Below are 15,315 nucleotides of genomic sequence, written 5' to 3'. Positions count from 1 at the left end.
AAAAAGTGGTGAAGAATCTCGAACACATGGGCACTGGAGAAAACTTCCTAAACAAAACACCAATGGCTTATGCTCTAAGATCAAGAATCAACAAATGTGATCTCATAAAATTACAAAGCTTCTGTAAGTCAAGGGACACTGTTGTTAGGACAAAATGGCAACCAACAAATTGAGAAAAGATCGTTGCCAATCCTGCAACTGATAGAGGGCTAATATCCAAAATATACAAAGAACTCATGAAGTTAGACTTCAGGGAGACAAATAACCCTATTAAAAATGGGGTTCAGTGCTAAACAAAGAGTTCACAGCTGAGGAATGCCGAATTGCTGAGAAACACCTAAAGAAATGTTCAACATCTTTAGTCATAAGGGAAATGCAAATCAAAACAACCCTGAGATTTCACCTCATACCAGTCAGAATGGCTAAGTTCAAAAACTTTGGCAACAGCAGATGCTGGTGAGGATGTGGAGAAAGAGGAACACTCCTCTACTGTTGGTGGGATTGCAGACTGGTACAACCATTCTGGAAATCAGTCTGGAGGTTCTTCAGAAAATTGGATATTGAAATACCTGAAGACCCAGCTATACCTCTCTTGGGCATATACCCAAAGGATGCCCCAACATATAACAAAGACTCATGCTCCACTATGTTCATAGCAGCCTTATTTATAATAGCCAGAAGCTGGAAAGAACCCGGATGCCCTTCAACAGAGGAATGGATACAGAAAATGTGGTACATTTACACAATGGAATATTACTCAGCTATCAAAAACAATGACTTTATGAATTCATAGGCAAATGGATGGAACTGGAAAATATCATCCTGTGTGAGGTAACCCAATCACAGAAAAATTCACATGGTATGCACTCATTAATAAGTGGATATTAGCCCAAATGCTTGAATTACCCTAGATGCCTAGAACAAATGAAACTCAAGACGGATGTTCAAAATGTGAATGCTGGGTTTGGGAATTTAGCTCAGTGGTAGAGCGCTTGCTTAGCAAGCCTAAGGCCCTGGGTTCGGTCCCCAGCTCTGAAAAAAAGAAAAAAGAAAAAAAATGCGAATGCTTTACTCCTTCTTTAAAAGGGGAACAAGAATATTCTTGGGAGGGGATAGGGAGGCAAAGTTTAGAACAGAGACTGAAGGAACATCCATTCAGAGTCTGCCCCACATGTGGCCCATACATATACAGCCACCAAACTAGATAAGATGGATGAAGCTAAGAAGTGCAGGCTGACAGGAACCAGATGTAGATCGCTCCTGAGAGACACAGCCAGAATAAGGCAAATATTTAGGCGAATGCCAGCAGCAAACCAGGGAACTGAGAATGGGACCCCCGTTGAAGGATTCAGAGCAAGGACTGAAAGAGGTTGAGTGGGTTTGAGACCCCATATGTACAACAATGCCAAGCAACCAGAGCTTCCAGGGACTAAGCCACTACCTAAAGACTGTACATGGACTGACCCTGAGCTGCAACCTCATAGGTAGCAATGAATAGCCTAGTAAGGGCACCAGTGGAAGGGGAAGCCCTTGGTCCTGCCAAGACTGAACCCCCAGTGAACGGGATTGTTGGGGGGAGGGCGGTAATGGGGGGAGGATGGGGAGGGGAACACCCATAGAGAAGGGAAGGTGCAAGGGTTAGGGGGATGTTGGCCTGGAAACCGGGAAAGGGAATAACAATTGAAATGTAATCAAGAAATACCCAATTTAATAAAGATGGAGAAAAAAGAAAAGAAACCAAAAAATCCAATTTAAAATGGATTACAGATCTTAAAAGAGTGTTCTCAAAAGAAAAGGTTCAAATGTCTGAGAAATGCTTAAATAAATTTCAACATCCTTAGTCATCAAGGAAATGAAAGTTAAAACTAATTTAAGACTTTATCTTCCACCAATCAGAATGACTAAATCAGTAATACAAGTGACAGCTCATGCTGGCAAGGGTGTGTCGCAAGGGGAACACTCATCCACTGGCAGTGGGAGGGCAAGTTTGTATAGCCACTATGAAAACTGATAGGGCAGTTCTTCGGAAAATTGTGAACTGATCTACCCCAAGATCCAGCTATACCACTGCTGAGTTTTGGTCTTTTGCTACGTAATGCTAAATTCTGGCCAGCCAAGGTCTGGTTGCTCCTAGGAACAATAGAATGCACACAGACACAAGTGATGCTATGTAACTTTGACCCCCACCCCTGATTGGTAAATGAAAATGCCTATAGCCTATAGCTGGGCATTTGGAGTTCCTGAGCTTGGAGTCTGAGGAGACCCTCGAGGAGGGAGAAGAAGGTGGAGAGAGGAGGAATCTGCTGTGGGGTAAGTGAATTATGAAAACACAGCTGTGAGTGCTAGCCAATTGGAGTTAAGAACTGCCCAGATGGAAGATGGCAAATTATAACTTGGGGTTATTAGTGGGGAAGTAGATTCTAATAGCACAGAGGGTAGATATCTGCTCAACTCTAGGGCTGACTAAGGATTATTATAAACATAAATGTTGTGTGTCTTTTATCTGGGAACTGAATGATCAAAGGCAGGGCAGAAACACTGAGATTAAATCCTTTCTACAACATACACACTCTTTGAAGATACCCAAAGGACACTTCACCCTACGACAGAGACACTTTCTCAACTACATTTATTGCTGCATTGTTCATAATATCCAGAAATTGGAAACAAACTAGATGTCCCTCAACAAAAGAATGGATAAAGAAAATGTGATACATCCACACAATAGACTAGACTAAGCCAATAGAACAAGTGAAATCATGAAATTAGCAGGTAAGTGGATGGAACTAGAAAGAAATCATCCTGAATGAAGTAATCCAGATCAAGAAAGACAAATATGGTATGCATTTATTTATATGTGACTATTAGCTGTTAAATTAATAATAGCTACAATGAATAGAACCAGGGGTGTTATGCATAGAGTAAGGGGCTGGGAATGCAGGGACAGATCTCCATAGGAAAAGGAAATGGGATATTTATGGATGATAAATGGGGGGCTGGAGAAGGAAGATCAAGTGAAGAGGGGGAGGAAAATGGGTGAGAGAAGTAATACTGGAAGAGAAGCTAAGATTAAAGGGGTCATGTGAGAAGTTGTATGAAATTTTAACACAGTAGAAGCTTCCCAAAAGTACATATAAGAAGGTAATCTACATGAAGCTTCTAGCTCTTCCTAGAGCTACAGGTTACATATAATTGAGTTGTTGCCCAAGGGATTCCATGGAAATCTACAAACAACACCTGCTATTGCCTAAACTGAGGATTGCACTCCACCAATTGGTGGCAGGGTCTCATTGTTGAAGACAACACCTACATAAATCATGAACATGGAGAATTAGAGCTGGTGCCCACACAGAACTTTCACCCTAACATTCTAGCATCTTTGATACAGGAAGAGACTCGGCACACTACCAAGGAGAAATGTAAACACCAACCCAACCACAACCCTTTGATCTACAGTGGGGTCCTGATTACATGATATGCTAGGGCAATGGTGGCACGGAGCTTATGGCAGTAACCAACCACTATCAAATCAGTATCTGATTTGACTTCCAGCCCACTCCAGGGATGGAATCTATAATCAACACTGCTTGCCACAAGACAGAGCCCATACCTGACACTATTTGAGTGGTCAAGAACCTTAGACTAGCTAGCCCAGGGACCTAGGAGAAAAAGCAAATATTACTGTTCTAAACAAACAGACAACAAAAATAATCTCATTAAAAGTTCCCCTAATAACATTCTGCTATATTTATAGATCAGGGTCTTTTTCGGCTATCATCAGAGAAGCTTCCTCCCGCAGCAGATAGGAACAAATACAGAGACCCACAGCCAGACATTATACAGAAAGTGAGAGACCTTGGAGCGCTCAACCCTAAACAGGATGTCTCCATCAAACAACTCCTCTCAAAGCTCAAGGAAACCCTGAAGAAGAGGAGGCAGAAAGAGTGTGAGAGCCAGAGAGGAAGGAAGACACCAAGGAAACAAGGCCTCCTAAATCATGTTCAAAGCACATGTCAACTCCCAGAGACTGAGGCAGCATACACAGGGTCTGCATGGGTCTGCACCCGATAGAGTCCTAGAGCTGAAAGGAGAATTGAACACATGTCCCTTGTCCCTAACCCAGAAGCAATCCCCAACTGACAACCACTTGCAAATGGAAATTTAGTTTCCTCCTTCAGCATAACACTGGGGAAACAAACTACTCCTAAGGGGAGGCTACATGACTGGCTGTAAATGGCCAACAGGAATGAGGTCAATGGCATCTTTGGAGGTCTCTTGTCTCATAATGTCTTATCAGGGCTTTTCCTTTTTTTTCTTGTGAATTTTTAAAAATTTTTATCTTATTATTTTTATTTTATTTTATTTACACTTTTCCTTCTCTCTTCTTACCATATTGGCCCTTTGCATGTTTGTTACAGTTTCTAGTTTAGTTTCTATTGGAGTCCCGAGTGTGCGGATGAGTTTGTCTCTGTTTCTCACACCTTCTCTTGGACTCCTCTTTTTCCTGTTGGCTTTGTCTTATTCCGATGAGTTAGTTTTTGTTTTATCTTATTTTTATTTGTTATTATCTCTTGGAAGTTGTTTCTTTCCTAATGAAAAACAGAAAAGGGTGGATCTAGAAAGGAGGGGAAATGGGAAGATAGTGGGAGGAGTAGAGGGAGGGAAAGCCATAATCAGGATATATTTTTGTGGAAAATACATTTCTCATTTTATTTCCAGTAAATAAAATGAGAAAGAAAAAAAAGAAGCTAGAGCTGCTTAAATGTGCTGATTTTCTGCAGGTTAGGATGACCTTTGATTTGGAAATTAAACTCATCATTTTCCCTTGGAATCTGCTAGTCACTTCCTGCTCTCTTCATCCCCCTTGTGAGTCTATATGCTAATACACTAGATGTGAGTCAAGATGCCTAACGCTTAATGTGTGTCCTCCACATCAGCGTTTCAAAGTCCACCATTCCAGTACCGGATGGTTAGAGGCAACGTTGTATGAAAACAGAGACAACGTCAGCATCTAACTCTACTGAGCTTGTAGAGAATGTTAACCACATGCTTGACATCACTCATGTGAAACAAAGTCTATCACATAAACAAACCCTTCAAGAGTCTTACCATGGTTTAATAAGGTAAATGCCTTCAGTAGCTGTTCCTATCACCAACTCTTCAACTGACTCCAAGTACTTAAAAGAGTTTATCCATTCACAGGATGCTACTTAGACTCTGCTCTACAACACCATGCTGGAAAAGGACAAACATATGTGTGCATGCTCAGGCTGACTTGGCTGACCAAAAAAACAGAAATTGTAACAGCTATCACTTGCTGAGGTCTAACTAGATGTCTTACATAATATGGCCTTCATATCAGTGCTATCTGTTTATTTCCATTGGCAGCCTGGGATCTGAGGCTTATAGACGTAAAGTAATTTCCCCAAGGTCATACAGCTGATCTATGATGATGCTCAATGTTTTTGACAGCAGAGCCCTGTTGATTGGCATGATACTTTTGGCTTTTACTTCTCCCAAGGAACGAAGACAGGGTTTCCTAGAAAAAACACGTTAGTGTTGGGACCTCGTTTACTCATAACTGTTTAAAGAAGACCCAGTTCAGGCCAAAGGTAATTCATGATTTATTATTTACTCTTTCTGACAGTAACTTTGGGATCAACTCAGGAGATTAGACTACACATTTATTTTTGGAAGCTGATAATCAAACCTTGGACTTGGTGGTGCAGGAAATACTACAGTCCTAAGAATTCTATTATACATATGATATATAAGATATATAGTAAATATCTATCTGTTAATATACATTATATGATACATAGTATATATTATAAATACACACTATATGTATACATTCACCAAATTTGAAGTTACTCAACTGGTCACATTGGCTAAACAATGTTAACCAGTTTTTTGAGAAAAGCGTGAGTAAGTGCATGGACTCTTCTTGTGTACTAAGTGTGACAAAGCTTCAAACCAAACCCATCAAGGCTTATACCAAAGCACAGACACCAGAACAAGCCATCTGGCCCTCTAAGAGACAGAGACATTCTGAGCCTGTCTAACCAGCAGTAGAACTGGTCCCCCAGATGTTTGGCATAAGGTTTGAGTCTGAAGACTCAGATAGAGGTGGGGACCAATGCAGAGAATTAATGTGGTATGTCTGAGAGGTTATAGCAATGTACTGTAACGACATGGAGAAAGGCAGTGATTAAAACAAAACAAAACAATCCTCACTTTTCCATGGGAGATTTGTCAGACAGGAGACAAGGTGATACTGCTCAACACTCCAAGACTAAGACTGATGTCAGCTAGGAGGAAGAATTTCTCAATGACAGTGAAGAGGACACAGCAGCATTGTCACCTTCAAAGCTTTGTATAATGATCTCTACCCTGGGACCTTGAGTATAAGCAGGTTGAAGGGAATCGGGGTCAGACATCCTGGACAAAGTGGTCCCTTAAGAGCTTTCAAGGCATATGAAGCCTACAGAGAAGCTGTAGCAAGATTGCTGGAGGATACTGAAGTGAGTGGCCACTAGGTGCCCCCAAGGTCTTTTTGGAATATTCAGATAAAATCCACATGTTGCAGTAGATCTTGATTAGACAGCTTTGAATGGTAAATGCTTTGAATGATAGATACTTTGAATGACCGGTCGAAATGTGACCCACAAAGGTTTGTATTGTCTGGGATATGGGCTTTGTGTTAGCAAAATGAAGCTGAAGAATCCCAGATACAATCATGGAAGTGACTGGGCTCTCTCATGCATCTCACTCATTTCCCTCCTCATCAGCGCCACTGTTTCCTGCCTCCCCAGCCTCCTCTTTGACTCTTCACACCCTGGTGATGGTTATTCTGGGTTTCTCTAGCTTTGCTTTTTCTAGTGGTTGAACATTCATTACTACGGGTTTGTCCGCTCATTCCTCCACCCAGCATTGTCCTGTTTCTCACAAGTGGAGTCAAAGATGGATCAAAACAGCACATAGATAGGCTCAGTGAAAGCAGAAGGTTATAAAAAGAATCTGTAGTTTACACTATGCAAGTTTCTAGGTAACAAGAATAGTATATTACCAGCATGGATGTCACCTTTGGAGCATAATGTCACCCCTAACCTTGTCAGCAACGTTAGAAGGTCCCTAAGGAGGGAATACACCACCAGTGGGTTATGACATAAAACATCTGGTCCAGCATGTGAGAAGAATGAAAAGGTTTCTTACCCCAACACCATCATAATTCAGCCATCAGCTGAGTCATCCCAGCAGGGAAGGGCATATGCCTAGGTGACATGGTCAGGCACCACAGTCATGTTGGCATCCGTCAGAATGGCTGAGTAGCAATAAGGCTCTCAAAGGCACACAAGCACAGTGACTGTGAGAACTGCTGCCCCCACCTAGTTGTGTTTATATGACGATATTCCCATTATTCTAGTGTAGGGTTAAAAAAAAACACCATCTTCAAGTGGGAATAATCAATTAAAACAAACAAATAATTTCACTCATTCATCAGAGACTCCATCTTTGTAAACATGACCACTATGCTGCCTTGTAAAACAAACTATCAACTAGGACATGGGTGCCCAGAAAGGTATCCCAGCAGGCCTGAGCCCAGAGATCCATTTTAACACATTTCACAGTGGTCATTGTGCACAATGAAACTTGAGGATTGACCATGAATATTGTAGTTTCCTATTTAAAAATAGGAGGAAATGCTTCATGAATAGTATGTATTGTGTTCCTCAAAGTAATCTAGGAGATTGAAGTGAATCACTAGGGATATTTCTTTTCTTTTTTTTTTTTTTGGTTCTTTTTTTCCGAGCTGGGGACCGAACCTAGGGCCTTGCGCTTCCTAGGTAAGCGCTCTACCACTGAGCTAAATCCCCAGCCCCACTAGGGATATTTCTTGTTTTGCTTGTGGAGTTTTGATCTCTTATTTTGTTTCCTGAAAAGGAAGGTAAAGTAGGTAAATGATTTAAGAGGAAATCATATATGATAAAGATCTAAAGAAGTGAGTTACTCAGTTCCTCTAGGGGGAGGTAACCATGATAGGATTTACACATATTTGCAACCTACTTAAGCCTCTTGTGTGGTATCCTCCAGTCAGAATCTTAGAAGGAAGGATTACTTTGTTGGGAAATTAAAACAAAACAGCTTCCAAAATATCATATATCCTTTCCCACACACATAATGCAAACACACACACACACACACACACACACACACACACACAAACCCTATGTAGATAAATTTACTTGACAACACCATGTACCACAATGTATTTTCCTAGAAGCTTCTTCAGATTCAATTGACTCGTAACAGTCAATACCCAAACACTACAACAGCTGCAGTCTAATAGCATATCATGTCATATTTTTGTTAAACAATCATTTATTCGCCCTGTTTTAGCACACTGCTATAAAAAAATGTACAAAGTCCAGTCAAACTCTTGAGACTTCACATATACTCCTCAAAAAGAAAAACAGGAATAGACACTGCTCTAAAATTGCTTGATATTTGATAACATAACACCTCCCAGCATCTCCGTTCAAGTCTGCAAACTAACTCAACTCCACTTTAGTCCTCCTTCTCTACCTTTGGGTTATACAAGCCATTCGAAGCTCCGGGGGTGGCATGCACTACTGTCGATGATCCTGCCTGATGGTGGATCTTTTTTCCTCCTATATCAAATGGTCAGACTAGTGCCAAACCCAAAGGAGTTAGCATCTTCTAAGAGTCAGTGAGTCCCTTCGGAAAAAGATTCTAAAGGCAAAGACTACTAGCTGAGCCTGATATACTCCTTCTTTTCTGATATTTGAGTCCCTATAGCCCAGTGGGACTCTATTGCAGAGACTGGGTGAAAACACCGGATAGGAATTCCCATGCGTATTTCCCAAAGAAGGTCCTCTCACAAAAGACAGGCATGTGCTAGTAAACGTGTTAGGGTCTCAGGTTAAGGATGTAGCTCAATGCTAAAGAATTTACCTACCATGTGCAAACTCTTAAGTCTGAAGGGGGATGAAGCTCAAAGCTCAAAGGCATCCTCATATAAACGGTGGTTGTGGATACTACAAGACTGACAATCCTCCCCTTGGCTTATTTTATATTCAGAATTCATGTCCTTACATATTATCATGTTGCCTACATATTAGTTTCTGTATCAGTCAGTAGTAGGTTTTGACTGCTAGTAACAGGCATTATCACAATGGTTTAACAAGTTAGAGAATGGGGTAGGGGAACTGGGAAAAGGCACTTCAGACAGCTATAGGCGCTGTCATTTGCCTACACTGCTGTCCCTGGCACCTTGCTTTATAGCTTATGATGGAGATCAGGAATCTGTCTGCTTGTCCTGGGACTTTTCTAAGTGCCCATCACATAATTTTATTTTCCATCCTATCAGCCAGAACTCAGCAATAAGGGGGGAAATCAGAAATAAAACATTTTAGATGAGCAGTTTATCTTCCCCCATTCTTTTCTCAAAGGAGAAAAGAAAGAAAAGAGAAAAAGAAGAAAAGAAAAAAGAAAAACCCACCTTTTGACTATGAGGGAAGAACTGAAACATATTTAGCTAGCAACTGGAAGTCTCCTGGGTCATTTTTCCTGAGCGCTTTGTGTTCGACGCTTAGAGTTCGCTGACCTTCTGCACACCCTACCTGTCTCTCTGCATGCCTAGAGAAGAGAGAGCACTCCTACTTCCCCCTACTCTGTTTCTCTCTGTTGAAAAACTGAGTGGGGAACCTGTGTGTTATCAAAGAATTCCTTAGCATTTCCTCCCCTGCCATGGCGACCGGTCAGCCCCGCCTCCGTCCCTCCAGAGTTGAGCTCAAGTTCGGTCAGGTCAGCCTCAGCGTGTGGCTGGGGCAGGCATCCCAGCTCTGCATTTCTGTCCCTAGTCTGCTTCATTTAGTGTGATTTACACTGTGGACCAGATGGGCCATTTTCCTGTCTTTTGTGTGGAAAAACACCCAGAACCCCATTTGCCTTTCTTCCCCTAGTCGGAGCCTGATTTATGGCCCAGAATGGGTTCTCAAGATGACATCAGTCCACCCAGAAGAAGGATACATACATTATTATAATGTATAAGGATAGCTCTCTTATACATTATTGTGCCCTTATGCAAATCACTTCTGCTCATCCAGCCTCTGTTTCCCCGTAAGTAAAATGGCTACACACATGAAGAAACAAAGTTCTCAAAGCTGATATTCTTCTCCTAACTGCATCTTCTTGTGAAGGACAGCATCTCCCCTGCTGGACATGCGGCCCACTGCAGAGTTGGGATGCAGTTTCTGTAATAAAGGAAGGCTTTGAGTCTCACGGCAAGAGACTAGGCCCCAATCTACTAGATAGAGGACAGACAGCAATCAGATCTCCTCGCAGCCCGGGGTCCTCTCGCCTGAAGGCTGCAGGATGATCCCTGCTCTTGTTGGGGTGGGAGTGGGGTGTACCCGTGGGGATGGATGGGGACAGACTGGGAACATCCCGCCTGCCGAGTTGTTTCTCTGCTTTGAGACATCTGTGCCTAGTCATCACAAAATGCTGCTTGGAAGGGGGTCTCTTTAAAAACAAACTGGAAGTCCTCTGTCCCCAAGCTGCAGGCTCTCTCTGCTTGGCCTGCCAGAGAATCCCAGCCCTGCAGATTTCCTGTAAAGTCAGGGCTGATCCTCTGGATCCTCTTCTCAGCTGCGCCTGTAGCTGTAAATCTTCAGAGAGGGCTCATCAGGCAAGTTCCCTTCTGAACTCTGCCCTGCAGACCTTCGCAGGCACTTCTGCATTCTACCCTGTGATGATTTTTCCCCCCCTCTAAGCATTTTCCTCACACCCAGGCAGGCCTCTCGCTTTCCTTAACGAACTCTTTATCTGGACCCACTCCAAAGGGTGTGCTCATGCAATCAAACACTTCCCCTTTTGTTTTATCACAACTCCAACAGGCCAGATAAGGTCAGGCAGAGGGAGGGGACTGGCAGAGTGGGAGCAGAGGAAGAGGTCTTCTAGGTTCAGCTGCTGTAGAGGCAGGTAAAGGGAACTCATGGAAGAAGCTGAAGCAGCCCTCCCACGAGCATTTAGGACCATTTATGCTCAGGGGCACAGATCACAGGGGCATCTAGTGACCTCTCTCCGTCCCTCACAGCCCCTCTTCCGGAAGCTTCAAAACACACAACCTGAGTGGAAATGACTTTTGGGTGATTTGAAAACAGTTCAACACACTAAATCAGACACAAGATCCACTATGGCACAGACGGCAGGGCATTAAATAGTTAATTTTTAGCAAACCCAAATAGAATTTCCATCATGTGCAAGCAGTCAGCTGCTATTGTAGGTCACCAAGACACAACGCATTATTTCTAGAGTTTGTGGAAAACATTAGGCAGCTCTAATAAAGTCAATGGCATTTCCTTCCTTTACTGAAACATGACTTCACTAATTCCCCATTGAAAGGTTTTTTTTTTCCCCTTTCTAAACATTTCTCTCCATCTGCACAGTAAGTCAGTAAAAGAAGTTAAAAGTTAAAATGCCTAGTGAAATTTTATCAGGCATGAAATGGCACTCAAACCAGAGTTGCCACCCTGTCTTAGATGGGTGAAAACTGACCCAAACTTGGGAGTCGGGGCCCAGCAGATTTCGGTGGCTATCTTGCAGTCACTGACAGGGAAATCATTCCAAAGAGGCATTCCATGAAACCCAGGCTCTGTGAGAAGTTAGGATTCTTGTACAAAGTATATCATTTCCAGAAACCTCTGGATTCTAGGAGGCCACCATTCTAGTGTCTCTTTCTTTCCTGGTGTTGCACTGAAGTCGGCCTTTATTCGTGTAGTGTGTCCCGAACTCCTGAGACATGGCAGAGAGCCACCCTGAGAACCTCTGTTAGCAGCAGCACAGAGGGAGAACAACGCAGGAGGCTCTGTTCATTGGCTTAGAAAAGGGCTTTGGATGTTACAAGTAGTCCCAGAAAGGCCTTTTAAAATGTTTTTGTGGTTTTAAGTGTTTTGAGACAATTTTGCTCCATAGCTCAAGTTTACCTCCAATTCAAGATCCTCCTGCCTCAGCCTCCTGACTGATTACCAGCTTGCATCACAGTACTGGGGCTCCAGAAATACTTAAGCAAAAGAATACGAAGAGGAAAGAAAGTATTGCTCTTTGCCCAGTTTTAACAAATTACTAATGGTACCATCCTGTCTTCACAGCATTTAGGCCTTAGCCTGGCTCACAGAGCCGAAGTAGTTACCCCTTATTCACTCTTTGCTCTCTATGCCTTTCATTACCCATAGCAGTCTGTGGTCAGAAAGCATTAGATGGAAAATTAAAAAAAAAATCTTCATGAATTTTTATTGCAACAGATTGCTACATTTGTTCTATTTTACCAGTAGTAGTTGTGGCTAGTCTCTGGTGCTCACTTTATAAGTTACGTTTTATCATAGGTATTATATAGAAGGCACACATAATCTATTTAGAGTCCGTGGCTGGATAAGCCCGGGTTCAGGTTTGTGCATAGAAGCCCAGAACAGACAGTTGAGATTTACAGATACTTCTACATGTTGATCAGCCTGTCCACTAGACCCAAGCCAAGAAACGGGCAGATAATCCTGGCTCTGGGAAATTCAGAAACATGAGGAAGGGAGACCTTTGGAGGGATTCATTGTTAGAACTGTGAAGCCACACAATAAGAACAGGAGCCGGGCTGGATAAGCTGTTACCACAAAGGATAAAGAATACACAGAAGCATCCCTCTTGGAAAGACCATCGCTGCTCCCAAATCTGTTTTTATAATAATTGTTTTCTTTTCTATTGGATTTTTTATGTATTTACATTTCAAATGTTATCCCCTTTTCCTCCCTTCCCTTCCCCTCCCCCCTAATAATTTATTCTTAAGTCATGCATATGTGTGTTTGTCTGTGTGTGGATATACACATATGAATGTAGGTGCATGTAGGGAGGTTAGAGACATCAGACCCCCCTGGAGATGCAGTCAAAGGTGGTTATGATCCTCGTGACACGAATTCTGGGAATCTATCTTAGATCTTCTAGAAGTTCACTACATGCTCTCCTCCTGTGAGGCATCTCTCCAGACACCTCCTCTCCCCCCTCCCTCTATCCACAGGTAGCACCCCTACTGGAAAGAGCTGGGCAGAACCAGGTCTCAAGAGGATTATGTAGTCTAAGGGTCTTCTATAATAGACAAAAACAGACATTAAAAACAGATGGCAAGTACAAAATTATGTATGGATGTGAAGATCTCTTTAGAAGCCTGGGAAAGTGAAGCGTCAGTAGCCTTCTAGTACATCTGCCCTACTGATAGTACTTTTACATGCCAAGTCCGTACCACCTGGCTACAGATTAGGATAATGGGAGAAATACTCACACTAGAATGGGGAGCATCTCTGCCGTGGTGATGCTAACATTTCCATCATGCTACCTCATTCCTGTGTCTTTCTGACATGTAGACAGCCTTGAATGTCAGCCACAGCAGATATTATAACCCCAGGACTATCTATTAGAGGGTCTATTAATTGATTTTCAGTCGCTGTGATAAAAATACCATGACCAAGGCAGCTTATATAAGGAGGAGTTGATTTATGCTTCTAGATCCAGAGGGTAAGAGTTAATCAGAGCAGGAAGGCTTGGCATCAGGAGCAGAAAGCTTGAGAGCTCCCATCTTCACATACAAGCATGTGAAATAGGGAGAGAAGCTTTGATTTCTCAAGTCCTATGTCCTGTGACAAACTTCCTCCAGCAAGGCTACACTGCCCAAACCTACCCAAACAGCACCTGTGAGTGGCAGCCATGGACTCAAACATCAAAGTCTGTTTCACATGTGTCTGAACATTTCACATTTAAGCCACCACAGAAGGCATGTGGATTTGGGTGCTGAGGGGTAATCAGAAGTTTTGCACTGAATCTTTAAGTGACTCTGGGATGTGTGTGTGTGTGTGTGTGTGTGTGTGTGTGTGTGTGTGTGTATGTTGTATATATGTGCATGCTCAGTGTGTGCTAGTATACTTTCTCATGCATACACACACAAAGCCAAGGGTAGTACATCAGTGTCTTGCTGTACACTGTCTGCCTTATGTTTTGTGCCAGACTTTTCCTAGGAGGTGTAACACATAGTTTGCTCACTCCAGATAGGGAGCCCAGCACAGACCAAATAGATATACTACCAAAGTCCAACTTGGTGAACCAATGTGTTTTACTGAGGTTGCTTACAGGAATATGGAAGAGGGGCTAGTTACAGGAGCAGAAATCACTCAAAGTTGAATCACCAAGGCCCAACCCAGCATGACTGACAGCACACAAAGCTGGGAACATAAGCACACTGTGGAGCCTGAAGACAGCTCCACAGGCTGGAGAGTATCCTTTCCAGGTGACTCAGCTGTACCCAGCCTTATCCAGGCAGCTAGGCTGTTTGTTTCTTTCATACTACTTGGCTTATTTCTCCTTCATCAGCAGCTGGACTTGTCTGAGAATCTTTGCAGCATGATTGGACTCAGGCTTTTTGTTGTATTCTCTGATAGGAAGGTCATTAGTGAATCTTGTTAGTTTCAGGGACTTCCTAAAGCTATTTTGACTTGTTGACTTACTATCTTAATGAGCTTCCGGATGGGTGGGATGTTTCCATCTCAAAAGAAATTTTTCATAACACTTACTCCCTTGATAGAACTATTGGAATTCATCCTTTTTTGGGGGGGGTTGGGATGGGTGGAAGTGACCAGAAAGTTCTAATGATGCTCGTGTCTATCTCTGCCTGCACCCTCTGGTTCTGGGATTACAAGCACACTCTGCTACTCCCAGCTTTGACAAGGTATTCTGACCTCCATGTACACAGGATAGTGTACACACACAGTAATGTGAGAAAATAAACAAAGAAACAAATAAGAATTTCTTAATTGCTGACTCTCAATATCATTGAGTGATAACAATAAAAGACCTTGTAAATTAAGTATTTTACTTCACAACTAAATTGTATTAGACTCATTTTTCTTAATTTCAGATAATATTTTTGGAAAATCAGATCCAATTTTTTCCTATTCTCAGATCATTGTTTTACTGATTAACTGACCAGGGTTCAGTTAATTGATTCTCATCAATAAATGTAATGTTTTGTGGCTTTTAACGGTAATATCAATTGAAGAAAACATGCCCCTTTGGTCCAATGGATTTATTTAAAAACCTTTATTTGCATTTTCCTTTCAATACCACCATCATATCTGCCATTCTGTGCATTGTTAAGTGTCAAATGGGTTTTAAATGTCCCCATTCCTAGAAGAGAGACACAGATAGAATAATTAATCACTCTTCAACATAAAGCAGGTTACCCAGCAGTGTAGCCTC

At 42.3% G+C, this 15,315-nt stretch overlaps 1 long non-coding RNA gene across 1 annotated transcript in view; it reads left to right on the top strand.

Moving 5' to 3' along the window:
- Nucleotides 1-2,017: 2,017 nt before the first annotated feature.
- LOC147994734 (uncharacterized) overlaps nt 2,018-15,315 on the top strand; it is a 30,311-nt gene continuing 17,013 nt past the window's right edge. The window contains exon 1 of the long non-coding RNA XR_015686362.1: nt 2,018-2,310. This is a non-coding gene — a long non-coding RNA (uncharacterized LOC147994734). The remainder of the gene's footprint in view (nt 2,311-15,315) is intronic.

Source organism: Rattus norvegicus, chromosome 4 (genome assembly GCF_021556685.1).
Source record: "Rattus norvegicus strain SHRSP/BbbUtx chromosome 4, alternate assembly SHRSP_T2T, whole genome shotgun sequence".
Taxonomy (NCBI): Eukaryota; Metazoa; Chordata; class Mammalia; order Rodentia; family Muridae; genus Rattus; species Rattus norvegicus.
This window is presented reverse-complemented; position numbering and strand designations above follow the sequence as displayed.